General features: G+C 23.6%; 1 long non-coding RNA gene across 1 annotated transcript in view; it reads left to right on the top strand.

Annotated features, from left to right (window-relative positions):
* Positions 1 to 4317: 4317 nt before the first annotated feature.
* Positions 4318 to 13962, top strand: part of LOC139426192 (uncharacterized) — a 29659-nt gene continuing 20014 nt past the window's right edge. The window contains exon 1 of the long non-coding RNA XR_011637386.1: positions 4318 to 4615. This is a non-coding gene — a long non-coding RNA (uncharacterized lncRNA). The remainder of the gene's footprint in view (positions 4616 to 13962) is intronic.

Genomic DNA, 13962 nt, shown 5'->3' with positions numbered 1-13962 from the left:
AAATAACCAAAATGTATTAACAAACTCACTTATTTGTCTTAAATCGATTAAATTGTGTAATTTTGTAATTTTTAATTAAATTAGGTAATTTTTATTAATATTAATTGTCACCGAAGAAACGCATAAAATCAAGTCTTAATACCGAAAAAAACAATGAAAATCCTTAATGCAATTTATACAGTTCCCTTACAAAAATTAATTTTCATTTCCATACTGAAAAATTCTTATAAAATTTTGGATTCCTTCTATCTAGATGAAAACCACTATTTTGCAAGTTCAAAAATGCATCTAAAAGAAATACTTCTTTTCCGGAATATGCAAATCAGAAACGGGACACCTTTTAAAGAGCGAAACGAATAAACATAACAAAAAAAAGCGAACTCCGAATCTTGAGCAAACTATCGTCTGCTGGAAATTACTCTCTTCCGTCAATAACGCTCCGAGAGTTTTCAGAAGTAATTAAAGTGGAAAGTCATTAAAACGCACACGATTCTGGGTGCGAACCGAGCCTCATTAGGGCGATTAAGAAGCGCTTTTAATTAGGACTCGAGAAGCTTGCTTCGTCTCTAATGGTGTACTTTCGTTTAACTTATTGCAGAGCGCAAACAATTCTTCCGTTTGAGTTTGCGAACGATATTTTCAAATTAAAAGTATTACCAAAATTAACAGCTGGAAAAAATATGTGTGGAAGGTGTCCCTCGATACGTAAGAATTGCATTTACCGAGTCAACGTTTACTCTGCGATTCATTTAAACTGTTTGAACTGTCTACTAGTTGAATTAATGAAGAAAATGTCGCTATCTCATTAGCAAAGTAAGATATTTAATAATTTATGGCTCCAATTTTTAAATTTTCAATATTTGTCTTAGAACCGTTTGACGCCAAGAAATTAATTTAAGCTATTCCCTTTTTTTTATAAAAAATATTTAAATAAACGAGCATATTTATTTTATAAATGTTTTAAAAGATAAATATGCTCACCGGGCTAGTCATTCATTCAGAATTATATTTTTTTAAATTGCTGAATTATTTTCGCAATAAATAATTAAATTGACAATTATTTGAAAATAATTATTAATAAGTCTGCTTCTCTTCTTTAGTAAGCTTTTTAATACTTAATTATGACTTTTTTTAATTGCTGCAATTCAGTCCAGTAGTTAATTTACTTCATTACTCTTAAAATTATAGAAAATATTTACTTCTTCAAAATTCAAAACAACGCTTGTTTAACATTTATACACAAAATCATTGTTTTTCTGTTTTTTTTGTTTTTTTGTTCTATTTCATGTTAAAAAAAATTGAAGTGGAAAATTCAGATTATCTTTAAGTTTAAAGAAAGCAAAAGAAAAAAAAATGAGACTAAGAAATTTTTCAGATTAAAAGATTAAAAATAATAATAATAATCAGGTGAAAACTTATTTACTACGCCGAGACAAACCCTTTTCAAACCTTATAGATTAATACATTATTTAAATCGTCCAGTATTTGATATATTTTTGCAAATATTTGGCTGATTATTTGTTAAAGGCCTTCCCCTAAAAAGATGCATTTGTTGGTGAGTTAGAACTACATTGAATCAGAATCGGAATTTTATTATGCCAAATAATGTTATTCTGTTTTCTCTTGTAATTGTAGGTTTTGGAAAAAAAAGAGCGAATAAAGTATATAATACAAAATATTAAATGCCTTAAAACGAATTTTGTGTTAGAAGCAGCTAACCTATTATCGATAGTCTTGCTGCCCCGGTGGAATGTATAATATTTTCAAAATAATAATAAGAAAATTCTGCGTTTATGCTGCGTATATCTTTGATGCTGCTTATACGCGTAAGAATGCGAGCTAAAATTATAAAATTCAAAACTCCCTCTGTTTTTGAGATGGTTTTTATGATTTTTTGGAAAAAAATTTAGTTTGTATTCGTAAAATTCAAACATATTTAGCTCATAAGAATTTTTTTTTTATGTCTAATTTAACACTTGTACATCTCTATCTGTATAACTAAACGCATAATTGATAGAAATGGTGCTTAGTATTTTTGCTCTCAGGAATTATATATTATTCAATGTAGGAAACCTTACAAACAATTTTATAAATAGAAAGTCGTAAAATCTCATTATATTTTATTATACCATTATATCTCAAAATAGCATCAGATTTAGAAATTTGCTCATTAAAAACAAAAACCCTTATGTGTGTTGACTTTATTAAGAAATTTATAAGTTTAACAATAGGTTTTATTTACTGCGCATTAGCTGCAGGTATATAAAACTGATAAAATAAGGTAAAAATATAGAAAAAAATATAAAAATAATAATGATTCATGAAAAGAGAAGAAGAAAATTTATTAAAATGAAGTAAAATGAAATTATTTAAGTAATTTTTCTTCTCCTTTCATTAACCTNTTGACTTTATTAAGAAATTACTGCGCATTAGCTGCAGGTATATAGAACTGATAAAATAAGGTAAAAATATAGAAAAAAATATAAAAATAATAATGATTCATGAAAAGAGAAGAAGAAAATTTATTAAAATGAAGTAAAATGAAATTATTTAAGTAATTTTTCTTCTCCTTTCATTAACCTTTTTTATTTTCTTATTCTTAAAATTAGTGGAATTATTAATGGAACTATGAATAAAAATAAATGATTTATATTAATTTTCATTTGTCTACTTTTGCATATAAATAAACGAAAAAAATGAGATGTGACCGTCATTAGGATTTATTTTCAGTAAGAATTTGTAAGTGGATGAATATAAATCTGAAATATAGTCTCATGAGTATTAAAAGAATTTTTTTTAATTAACTTTAAAGCTTTCAAAAAAATAGTAATGACAATATTTCCACTTCTTTTTCAGATTGTATATTTTTCCTTTAGAAACATATCACATTTCGATTTTATCAGCATATCACATTCGCAATTCAGATTAACAGATTTTTTTCTTTAGAAATCTGAAGATCCGTTCAATTTTGTCTCCATAAAGCAAAAAAAAAAAATTGATAATGGCAAGAGGAATGTAATAGTAATGATAATGGTAGTAATAAATGATGAATATCGTTTTTTTTCGGAATATCATAAGATCACATTAAATTTTCTTAGTGAAATACAATGATTACGAGATAAGAATTTTCTTTAACGCAAAAATAGTTTTTTATTTATTTATTTATTTACTTTTCTGTAAAAAATAAATTAATAAATTTATGGAAAATAANTTTTTTTTTTTTTTTTTTTTTTTTTTTTTTTTTTTTTTTTACCCATGAAAAGAATTATTTCTTATTTAAAAAATTAATTCAAATTTTCAAAAATGTTTTGTCTACTAAATCCACATAAAATTAAATCAATTCAATTTCAATTAAAATTATAAATTATTTAGTACTCAATCACACTTAAGTTATTTAGACAAAATAAAAACCTAGAAATAAATAATGTTAAAATTATTGCTGCTAATATATACATTATTTATGGCAAATTTAACATCATATTCAAAGTTTTACAATAATAAATAAATGGAACATTTTATACAAAATCAAATAACTTTTTTTTTCATTTTTGCTGAAATTATAACTAAATAAAAAATACAAAAAGAACTAGTGAAGGATTCTTGTTTTAATTACACTAAGCAAATTTTAAATTACAGTGATTGTAAAATTTACAGACTTTTATTACCAATGATGTCTTTTTCAAAACTTTTAAAACTTTTATAATTGTAGTTATAAACATGGAAATATTTTTAACTAGATTCCATATATGCATCTAGATTCCATATATGCATAATTTTAAAGTTTCTAAATTTTATTGTAATAAAAAATATTCTAACTGTATTTGAATCCCTTTTTATTACAGTAAAACATCGAGATCTCAATGCGCAATTAAATAATTTTTTTCTTCATTTTACTATTGCTTAATTCTGACAACAGTATAACAATAAGACAATAACTGCGGAATATTTAATAAAAAACCAGATAATATTTTTTTAAGTTCCCAAGCTATTTAAATCTAGATTAAAGTTTTAGTTTAAAATAAAAGGCTTTATGTAAAACCAAATAAATTTGGTCAAATTGCATTACTGGACAATTTTAAGTAATTTAAATGGTATGCAGCATTTTAAATTTATACAATGCTTTTATCAAATTTTTTAAATTACATTTATGGTTAAACTATGATTTATTTGGTTAATCAAACTAGCATATGATATTAAATAACGCATAACAAATAATTTTGTAATTCAGATTGCATTACGCAATGTTTGAATGATCCCCAAAGTTTGACTTCGGATATTTTCCAACTCTTCTCCCTCATTGGTTAGAAATCATGGAATATTGTATGACAGATAGAACATTTCATCCTTGGGAGTTTCTATTCTATTTCTATTGCAGTGTTCTCTCTCCCCTCAAAATAAGGGGTCCTACAATATTGCTGTCAGGTGGGCGTTTACAAGAGGGGAAAGTATTAACGGTTCTACAGCCCTAGTTGGCTGCTTGGGGCTGAGAAATAAATGACCATATGGGGAGTTGGAAACATATGACAGCCATTAAGGACATCCGGCCACGAGCCCTGCAAAAGATTGACCAACTATCTGATTGAATTATTTGCAGAACAGCCTTTGATCGGAACAGGTAAATATATATAGATTTCTTGCATGACTCATTTAAAGAATGGTTCTTTAATCACATCTTTGAAATGAAATATCTGTTTCTAAAAATAAGTTCTAAATTAGCAATGTTTAATAATTTCATTGATTACTTATTTACTTTCATAAAAAAAATCAATTTAAGTATTAATTAGAAGTAAATGACTCGTAAAAAAAATTAGGAATTTCGAAGAAGTAGTAGAAGCTGCTATGTTTGTATTAAAAATTATGAAATAGAAGAAAGAAGTTATAATTGTAAGCTTTCTACTCTAAAACTCCCTAGGTGAAAAAAAAATGAGGCAATTTAAAACTGTTTTTATAAATAAGTAGAAAAATTTTACAACAAACTCAAAGTTATTGCTAAAGAATTTCAGAATTTTTATTTTTTAAAGAAAGAGATAATATTTAAAAGATAAAATTATTTTTCAATTCTGACAAATACTATTTTTTTAAAAAAAAATATCACAATTAAGAGTTATAAGTTAGTTAAATATTCAATGCAACTAAATACTTAAAGTATCAATAAACTGAGTTATTTCAAAGCAGCTGTACTTTAAAAAAAAATGATTAAAATCAGTATTTTGAAACTAGTAAATATCAAAAAATTAATTTATGAAATCAATAGCAAAAGATTGATCGTTCTTCTTACTACGTTTTTTTTAAAAAAAAAAATAGTTTTCAAACCTATTTTCAGAACCCATTCTTGGGCCAGGATTGTTAAAGGCTACACTAAAAAATGAAGTGGCCAAATTTGAAAAAGAAATTCAAATATCTTTTCAAATGTTTTTCTGCATAAAAATCCAATTCTTCATGGGAAAATTTAAAGAAAATTAGTAATATTTTTTGATCTCTTCATATCTTTTACTAATTTTTTTAAAACAATCTCAAAATGATATCTTTTGTGTATTTTGAGTAAGAACGAGAGGTTTTTTAATTATTTATTTTATCTGTGATTATTTTCATTATATTTTTTTTATTATTTTCAATTAATTGAATACTTTTTTTGAACTATAATTTAAAAATATCTTTAATAAGAAGAAAATACTGTTTCCAACCAAAAACATTTTTTCTTCTAAAAGTATTTATTTGTTTGGTGTAATGTTTTTGTGTAATTACTTATAACCTATAAGAAAAAGTAAAATTCATTTTTATACATTATCTAAAAATAAAACTTAATTTTTGTTAGTTGTGATAAATTACATTTTTGTTTACATTATCAATTAATTGTTTACATTATACAATATATTAACATTATCAATTATGTTTACACTAGCAATTTCTTTAACATAGCCTAAATTTTTATAAGCATCATAGTTACAGAAAAAAACATTTGATATGATAGATATTTAAAAAAAGGTTCTTTCCTTACAATTTACATCAAAATATATTCATTCCAATCTTGACAGTTGTTGCTATGTATAGTTTGCTATACAAAAGGTATCGCATAATATATAGTTAATACTTTGCTCGTGACTGTTTAAGAGGAGTTTTAGCACTGATTTTTTAAACAATTTTATAAATAAAAAATTATCGATATTGTTTTGATAAAAGTTTTTCAATTTTTTGAATTTTTCATTCCTAAAACAAAAATAGAGTTACTTTCTTAAAATAAAAAAAAATAAAAAAAACGTATCAATATTTTTATATTCATTAACTAAGAGCATGCAAAATAAACTAATAATAAATATTTCGCTTCTTTAAATAATAATGGAAAACTAGATCATACATCAAATAGCTGTAAGATATTTACTTCCTTTAAACTTTTGTTTCAAAGTTTAGTAAATTTGTTTTATTTAAATGTTATAAGTTTAGTTTTTTTTACAAGTAATTTATTATGAATAAAATACAACACGATTTTCACAAATTTTAGATTTACATGGAATGTTTTTTTCCTCGAATCTATTAATTTTTGTTCCAAAAATTTTATAGATCCTTTAACGTTAAAATCTTATCGACTCATTTTTGTTTAGAGAACTTTAGCAGGAATAATATTCATTATTATTACTTTACTTATTACATTTCAATATTTAAAATATTTTGAAAATTTTTACTTCAACAATATATTTAAATACTTTTATCATGCAAAAAAAATTTCATAATTGTGAGAAAGGAAGGATTATATTTATAAATTATTTATGCCTCTTTATGCTTGCGTAAAGTATTTCTTTTTGATCAAAGACGCATTAAATAAATCAAATTTAAGCAAATATGTTAAACTTTTTAAAGAAAAAAAAAACATTTCTGAAACTGTTTTTTTTAAAGTAATTTAATAGTAGATTTGCATTTGATATTTAAGGTAATGCCTACATTTGCATTATTTCATAAAAAAAAACAAGAATATTAATTTTTACTGAATGTTCGTTGAAATTTTAATGCATTGTATTGCTTTAATATTTTTTAATGATTAATTTGTTTCTTGTTCGTAATGTTTGATCAGTTTGGAATACAAAACAGTCAATAGACTTTTTTTTGTGGCATGGAATTATTTGTTTGTTTCGACTAGGAACTTTAAATCGAATGTACCATTATATAAAATTATAATAACACATAATGTTTGAAAAATCAAATTATCTATCAACACAATGTGTCAAACTGATGTTATATTTTGGTTCGTAGAGTAAACATTGTCTTTAAACCAACATTTGCTTTTTATCAAAAATGTTTAACTACATTAACTGTGAACATGTAACAGGCATTTTGCAAAAAATAAACGTAACATCATAATAATTTTTATCAGAATTTTTAAGTTTGTATTTTCATTTTTTATTTTCCTCTCTTTCCTTTAAATAAAAATTCAAGAAATAGCAACAATTTGTGAGACAGAAAACATAAAAATTGACGCTTTTATATCAGAGCTTATGAAAACGAGTAAAAGTGATTAATAAGTTCGAAAGTAGGTTATAAATTTCTCATATGAATATCTACAAATAACTAAAAATAGATAAAACAATAAGAATAAACCTGAGAAATATCATGCTAAAAATAACAAATATTTGACAAAAGTATAACAGAATTTTTTAAAGTAAAAATAATTTCCAAGAATTATTAAAAAATATTCAGACAAATTTCTTTACCAACTTATCATAGTACCCATGCAAGGTTACAATAATATTATTGTCATAGGCCAGCATAATGTAATAAATTTTTAAAATATTTTTCACTTACAAGTTATGTTAAACATATACTGCATTTGCTTGATTTAAAATCTCCCTAAAAGCTTCTTGTTCATCTGAAAATAAGAAGGAAAAACATGTAATCATTTCTAATTTTTTAATTTATATATTTTTAAATATATTGGTATATGATAATTGATAAACAATGAAATCTTAAAAAGGTGAAACGCCTGCTACTAAGCAAGTGTTTTAACAAGTTGTAATTAATTATCACAAAAAATGCGAAACAATTGAAGCTAATTTTGCTTTGATGTAATATTTTGATTTAAAGAAAGTATCTAATTTTCTCATTGTCTAAATTAATCCAACAAATTAGCACACATATTATGTTAATGACGTGAATGTTGATGTTTTACTTACCTTGGAAAAATTAATTAATTGAATTAATTGATTTTAAGTAGACAGTTAGGTATTATTTAAAAATAAAATTTACGAATACAAAATTTAGAAGATATATTATTTATTATTTTTTAACTTATAATAACTGATAACTTAATAACATATTAACTTTAAACTAAATTTAAAATCAAAGTTAAAATTTTGCACAATTTTCGGAATTTTATTGATTCTTCACTAGTACCCTTTAAGCTTCATACCGCATATGCAGAAAATTTCCCTACTATTCTCTGTATTGCAAAGGACTCAAAAGATAAAGTTAACCTTGTTAAGGTAGTTAGCCTAGTTGTCGTAAGACAAACATTGGGTAAAATCTCTGTAGATTAAACTATTATTATTTTCATCTTGTGAATATACTGACTAATATCAAGTGTCAAACTGGTGAGAAATTCCATACCTTATGAATGTATAATTATTAAAATTGTTAAGATAACACTTATAAAATTGTTTAAAATAATGTTAATAAATTAAATGTATAAAATTAAAATTGATAAATAAAGAAAACAAAAAAACACACATTGTTAAACGCTTATGATAACTCTATTAGTAAGCAAAATTAATTCTAAGTAAAAAAAATTTCTTTTTTAAAATACATATAAATGCAACAAAATATATTTAACTTACATTTATTTGTAAATAATGTATTTTTACTCATTACGAATTTTATTTACTTATAAGTTAGAAATTAACAATAAAGAAAAAATATGTGCACAATATTTTGAACTTATAATAGCTTTATTAATAAAAAATTATTAAAACTTTATTAAATTAAAACTCTATTTAATGGAATAAAATTTATGTTTAATAAAGAAATTAAGCATTACATTTAAAAGAATCACGAAAAAAAGCAACGGAAAAAACCCCCGATTAAAAGAAACCGGAAAAGAGTGCGTGTAATACCACAAAAATACAGAATCATTAAGTTTTGATGTGAATAATTAAAAAAAAAAATTACGACTGTTTAATGACACATAATTTTAAATGCTCGATTAAAGTCATGACATGACCACGTATTTTGAGATTTTGATCTGAAATAAGAGTGTGAATAGTTATACAAATAATTATTTAAACTATTGAAGAGAAATGGGACTGAAAATACAGTCGAAGTAAATAATCTTAAGTTATCTTTAATCAATATCAAGGTCACATAAGTATTAATATACAATTAACAGGTAAACGTAATTCTAACTAAGCAAAAAAAAGTTTTAATAGCAAGTGTATCTTAAATATTTGTAAAAAAAGATTTTTTTTTATTTATGTCGAATTTAATTTTTGTTTTATAAACATTACTTTGCAAATTATTATTTAATGTCAGGTAAGAAGCAATAATAGCATTTCGGAAATACCCATTATATAAATATAATCAATGTTATAAAATTCCACTGGTAATTATTACTTTCAAGTATTATTATTGAAATAAGTTTCTTATAAACTAGCTTCTTATGAATTTAGTTTGTCATAAATTTGCATTAATTTTACATTAAATTTGTTTGTTTTTTTTACACAATTTACATTAAATTTGCATTTGTTTCTTATAAATTTGCTTTCGTACAAGCGTAATTGAAATTATTTATGAAAGTATGGTAAAAGAATGCAAAGAAATTCTATACTTAAGCAAAATTAATTTAATTAATCTAATTTAGTAATGATATATGTAATCTATAAAGCGATTTTCTGACGCTTTTTCTTTTGGTGCTTTTTCTCAGGTGTTCTCAGGTGCTCTTATTTCCACCTACCGTTTGAATACCTTTGTTGTTTGTTCCTTAATAAGGTGGTAAAAAACAATTCGTACATTGCTGCACACTTCCAATGACTTTATTAACAAAAAAAGTTCTTTTTATGTAAATTAAATTTCACTTTATAATTTACGTATGCAAAAGATATTTAACTTTATGAATAAATCATTTTCAAATAAGTTGAAAATTATTAAATAAAGTAAAAAATATGCACACAATTTTAAAACTTTATGAGGAAAAACTGTATTTTTAAGATAATAAAATTTTATTTAATTGAATAACAGTCATTTTTAGTAAAGAAATTACGTATTACATTTTAGTATCTTCGCCATGAATTCCTTGAAAAGATGCGCATCCGAAAATCTCAATACGTAATAAATTATTATTTAATAATTAGAAATAATTTTCTTATTAACAAGCTTTAAATAATACAGTAACCAATATGATTAGTAATGTATGACATATCATAAAGAAGTATTGTTGTTTTAATTGTTGTAAATGTCAAATAAACAGAATGAAAAAATGTATTATTATTGAGACTTTATCTTTCTAATAATAATATTCTAATAATATTCTAAATAAATTGAACCTTGAGTTAAAACAAGGATTTAAGAAAGCATCTTTTGAAAAAATGACTTATAAAAAATATTAAGTACTAAGAAAAATAAAAATACGCATTAAGAAAAACAACAATATAGTATTTCCATAAAATATACCGACTCATATAGTCTATAGTTAAAATGTTCTTAAGTTTATAGCTCTGATTTCATATATAATAAAAGAGAAAAGAAATAGTTTAAAAAATATATTTAAAAAAAATACATATATTTTAACGTTATATATTTAATTTCTCATTTTTGTCTTTTAATTATAGAGATTATAAATAATGTAACGAAAATTATTAAGAGTTAAATGTCTTACGAAGTTTTCTGGTAGTTTTGAAAAAAAAAAACATTAGTTTGTTATAAAATTATAATAACTCATAAATTTTTTTCTGTCCTATTAATTATGATTTATAACAAATGCTTGCATTCATAATTACTATATTAATTTACTTCGTAATTTTTACATCAAAAATAGGATCTATTTATTACTTTCCAATAATTATGACATTTTTGTCTTATAATTTTAAAAGTAGTAACTAGGATTTTGTGTATTCACTTTTTATTTGAGAAACCAGATGTTTTTTCTATATTATTCTTAGAAAATCAATTGACCTTTGAGATCTGAAAAGGCAATGAAAAAAAATGAATCTTCAAAAAAAGTAATTGGATAAAAGTAATTTTTTTTCGTAAAAATATTATTTTTAAACAACTTAGAGGTTCAATTTTTTACAATATTTTAAACTTAATCTTTATTTCCACTTACAAACAATAAAAAGATAGTTTTGTTTTATTAAAATAACCACACTTCTTTTAATGTTATTACTGTAACAACCCTTTTATTGTAATCGTTCCGATTTAAAATGTTAGCTTAAGTTTTAAATAGTATAACATTAACATATCTCGTTTCATTTTGATTATAAAAGATAGGATTGTTAGTTTGAGTTAGACTTCATTTACCTATTAAGTTTTTGAATTACGTTTTGTGTTCTGTGGATTTTGAGATTGTTTCAGATGTTAATTTCTTTTCTTCTCTTTTCTTTTTTTATGAAAAAAAGGAAGAAAAGATTCTATTTTTATCTATTTATTTACTCATTTTTGAGAATCAATAAATTTACAAAGAGGAGAAATAAAAAACATTCTTAAAAAGACTAACGTACAGCCATTTCCAACAATCGAAAAGTAAGCTTTAATAGCAAATTAATAAATACAAACTATTATATATATCTGCAATTTAAGCTCCAATTTTTCTCTTAGTTTGATTGGCCATAAATGTCCACATTCGTAATGTTCTTCTAATTATTTATGTCCTGTTCGGGATCTATTATCCTCCTCTTTTTACCTGAGCACACCTTTTTGGGTGGTCTCGGACGTTACTTTTACCCAATGGCGCGTTTAGAAAAATAACCCCAACACAATAGGAAGATATACAAGTTTCCTCACTGGTTGTCTGGCTGTACAACTTTTCTGAATCTCTTTAAAATGAACAATGGCCCGAGGTTTATTTACATCGTGTTATGGCCTACGTGATGTGAATGTTGAAAGTTTTCTCAACGTGTTACCATGTTGATGTCGCACACCCTCCATCAAAAACCTGCTCTGCGTGTCGCAGGAATAGGACCGTAACTTTATATTAGTGCTTCTTTTTTTCTTTTTTTTATGTATAATTCGCACCTCATAAAAGAGTGGAACGTTTATCGCCTCATAAAATTGCCATTATCTTTCATACTTAAATTCCAATTTATCAAAAGTGAATGTGATGCGACAATGATAAGGAAAAGAGGAAGTTATTTTAAAAATGTATATTTATACCCAAAATTTCATTTATTTATATTTTTTCTTGAACTATTAAAAATAAACAATGGATTTTTTTCGGCATGAACAGAAAAAAATAAAGATTTTCATTTTCTTATAACTCTGTACAAATGTTATCCCTTTATATATTAAAATATTGGTTATTTTCATGACTATTCATATTTCATATATATATGAAATATGAACATATATATATATATATATATATACCCGTCTTTGATGTATATTTTTAGATTTCTGTTAAAATTAGCAAATGTGTATCAATGGACTAAAAAATTATTTTAATGAGAAAATAACATTTACTAAACATGAATCTATTTTCTTAAGATTTCATTTTAATTGTTGAATTAAATCTGTGGTTAGTTTAAGTTTCTTGGAATGGTAATATAAAGTTTGTCATTGTTTCACCATTTTTAGGAAAAGATTTTTTTAAAGAACAAATCTGTGTTTAACTATTAAATATTCGTTCAATTAATTCAAATTATTCAAAGTTAGCTAGAATCACACGTATTGAGATCGATATTTTAATAAATTTGAATATTTTTTGTACCAAAGATGGTAAAATTAATGTGCCTTCTGTGTACAAAATTTTGAACTTTAAACTTAGTCAGCATGGATACTCACCAACCAGGTTTTTATATCGATATGGTCCTAAAAATTTAAATAAAATTAACCGGGAAAAGTAAATCATCAAAATTGATAAATTAATTCTACCCAAAACATTTAAAATGTAGAGAAAATTTACTTAACATAAATTATCTAACTATTTTTGTTAAAAAATTACGTTTGAATAAATTATGATAAAATTATTTATATTAAATACTATAGAATACGCTTTTTTTTCCTCCTTTTTTTTTAATTAAGAACATATTAGTCATAACAGATTTTGATTTTTAAATAATTTAATATATCTTATAAAATTTAATTAACAAGAAACTAAAGGTAAGAATTTTTTTTTCCTCATTTTAATTTTCAGCAATAAATTGATAAAATCTGCTGGCTTTTGCTAAATTATTTGAATTCAAGTCCCTTTAACCTCATTAATTTTAATCCCTCCTCTAGAATTATTAAATACTCCCTGAAGAATTTATATGAATTTGATGTGTTTCTTAAATTTCAGAATTTTATGGGCCAATTAATGAATGTATTGAACCTCCTTATAAATGTTAATAATTTTTTAGTAATAAAGGTAACAATAATGTGTAAAAGCTATATAAAAATATTATTGTTTATAATATTGTTTCAGTTAACAGTAAAATACAATGCCTTTTTGTTAATTACGAGGATTATGTCCTCAAAGGAGAACTATGCCATAAGAGGTGAAGGAGGCAATCAAAAAATCCTTAATTATGCTATTAATAAGCTTTATTTACTTTTCACGAGTAAATAATTTAATTTTTTCGAAGAAAATATTATTAATATTTACTGAACTGAGCAATAGCTTTCGAACACAGTTTCTCAATCAAACTGAAGGAAATGATGGGCTTTATTATATTCAATTCTTACATTTTTTTTACAAAATAACAAAATATGATTTAATGTCACTTTAGTTATTAAAATAGTTCAGAAAATAATTCTACATGGTTTTTGAATAATGATTGTTCACTTTTA

The sequence above is a fragment of the Parasteatoda tepidariorum genome, chromosome 8, assembly GCF_043381705.1.
Source record: "Parasteatoda tepidariorum isolate YZ-2023 chromosome 8, CAS_Ptep_4.0, whole genome shotgun sequence".
NCBI classification, from domain to species: Eukaryota; Metazoa; Arthropoda; class Arachnida; order Araneae; family Theridiidae; genus Parasteatoda; species Parasteatoda tepidariorum.
Note: the sequence above shows the minus strand (reverse complement) of the source record. Positions and strands in the feature narration are given on the sequence as shown.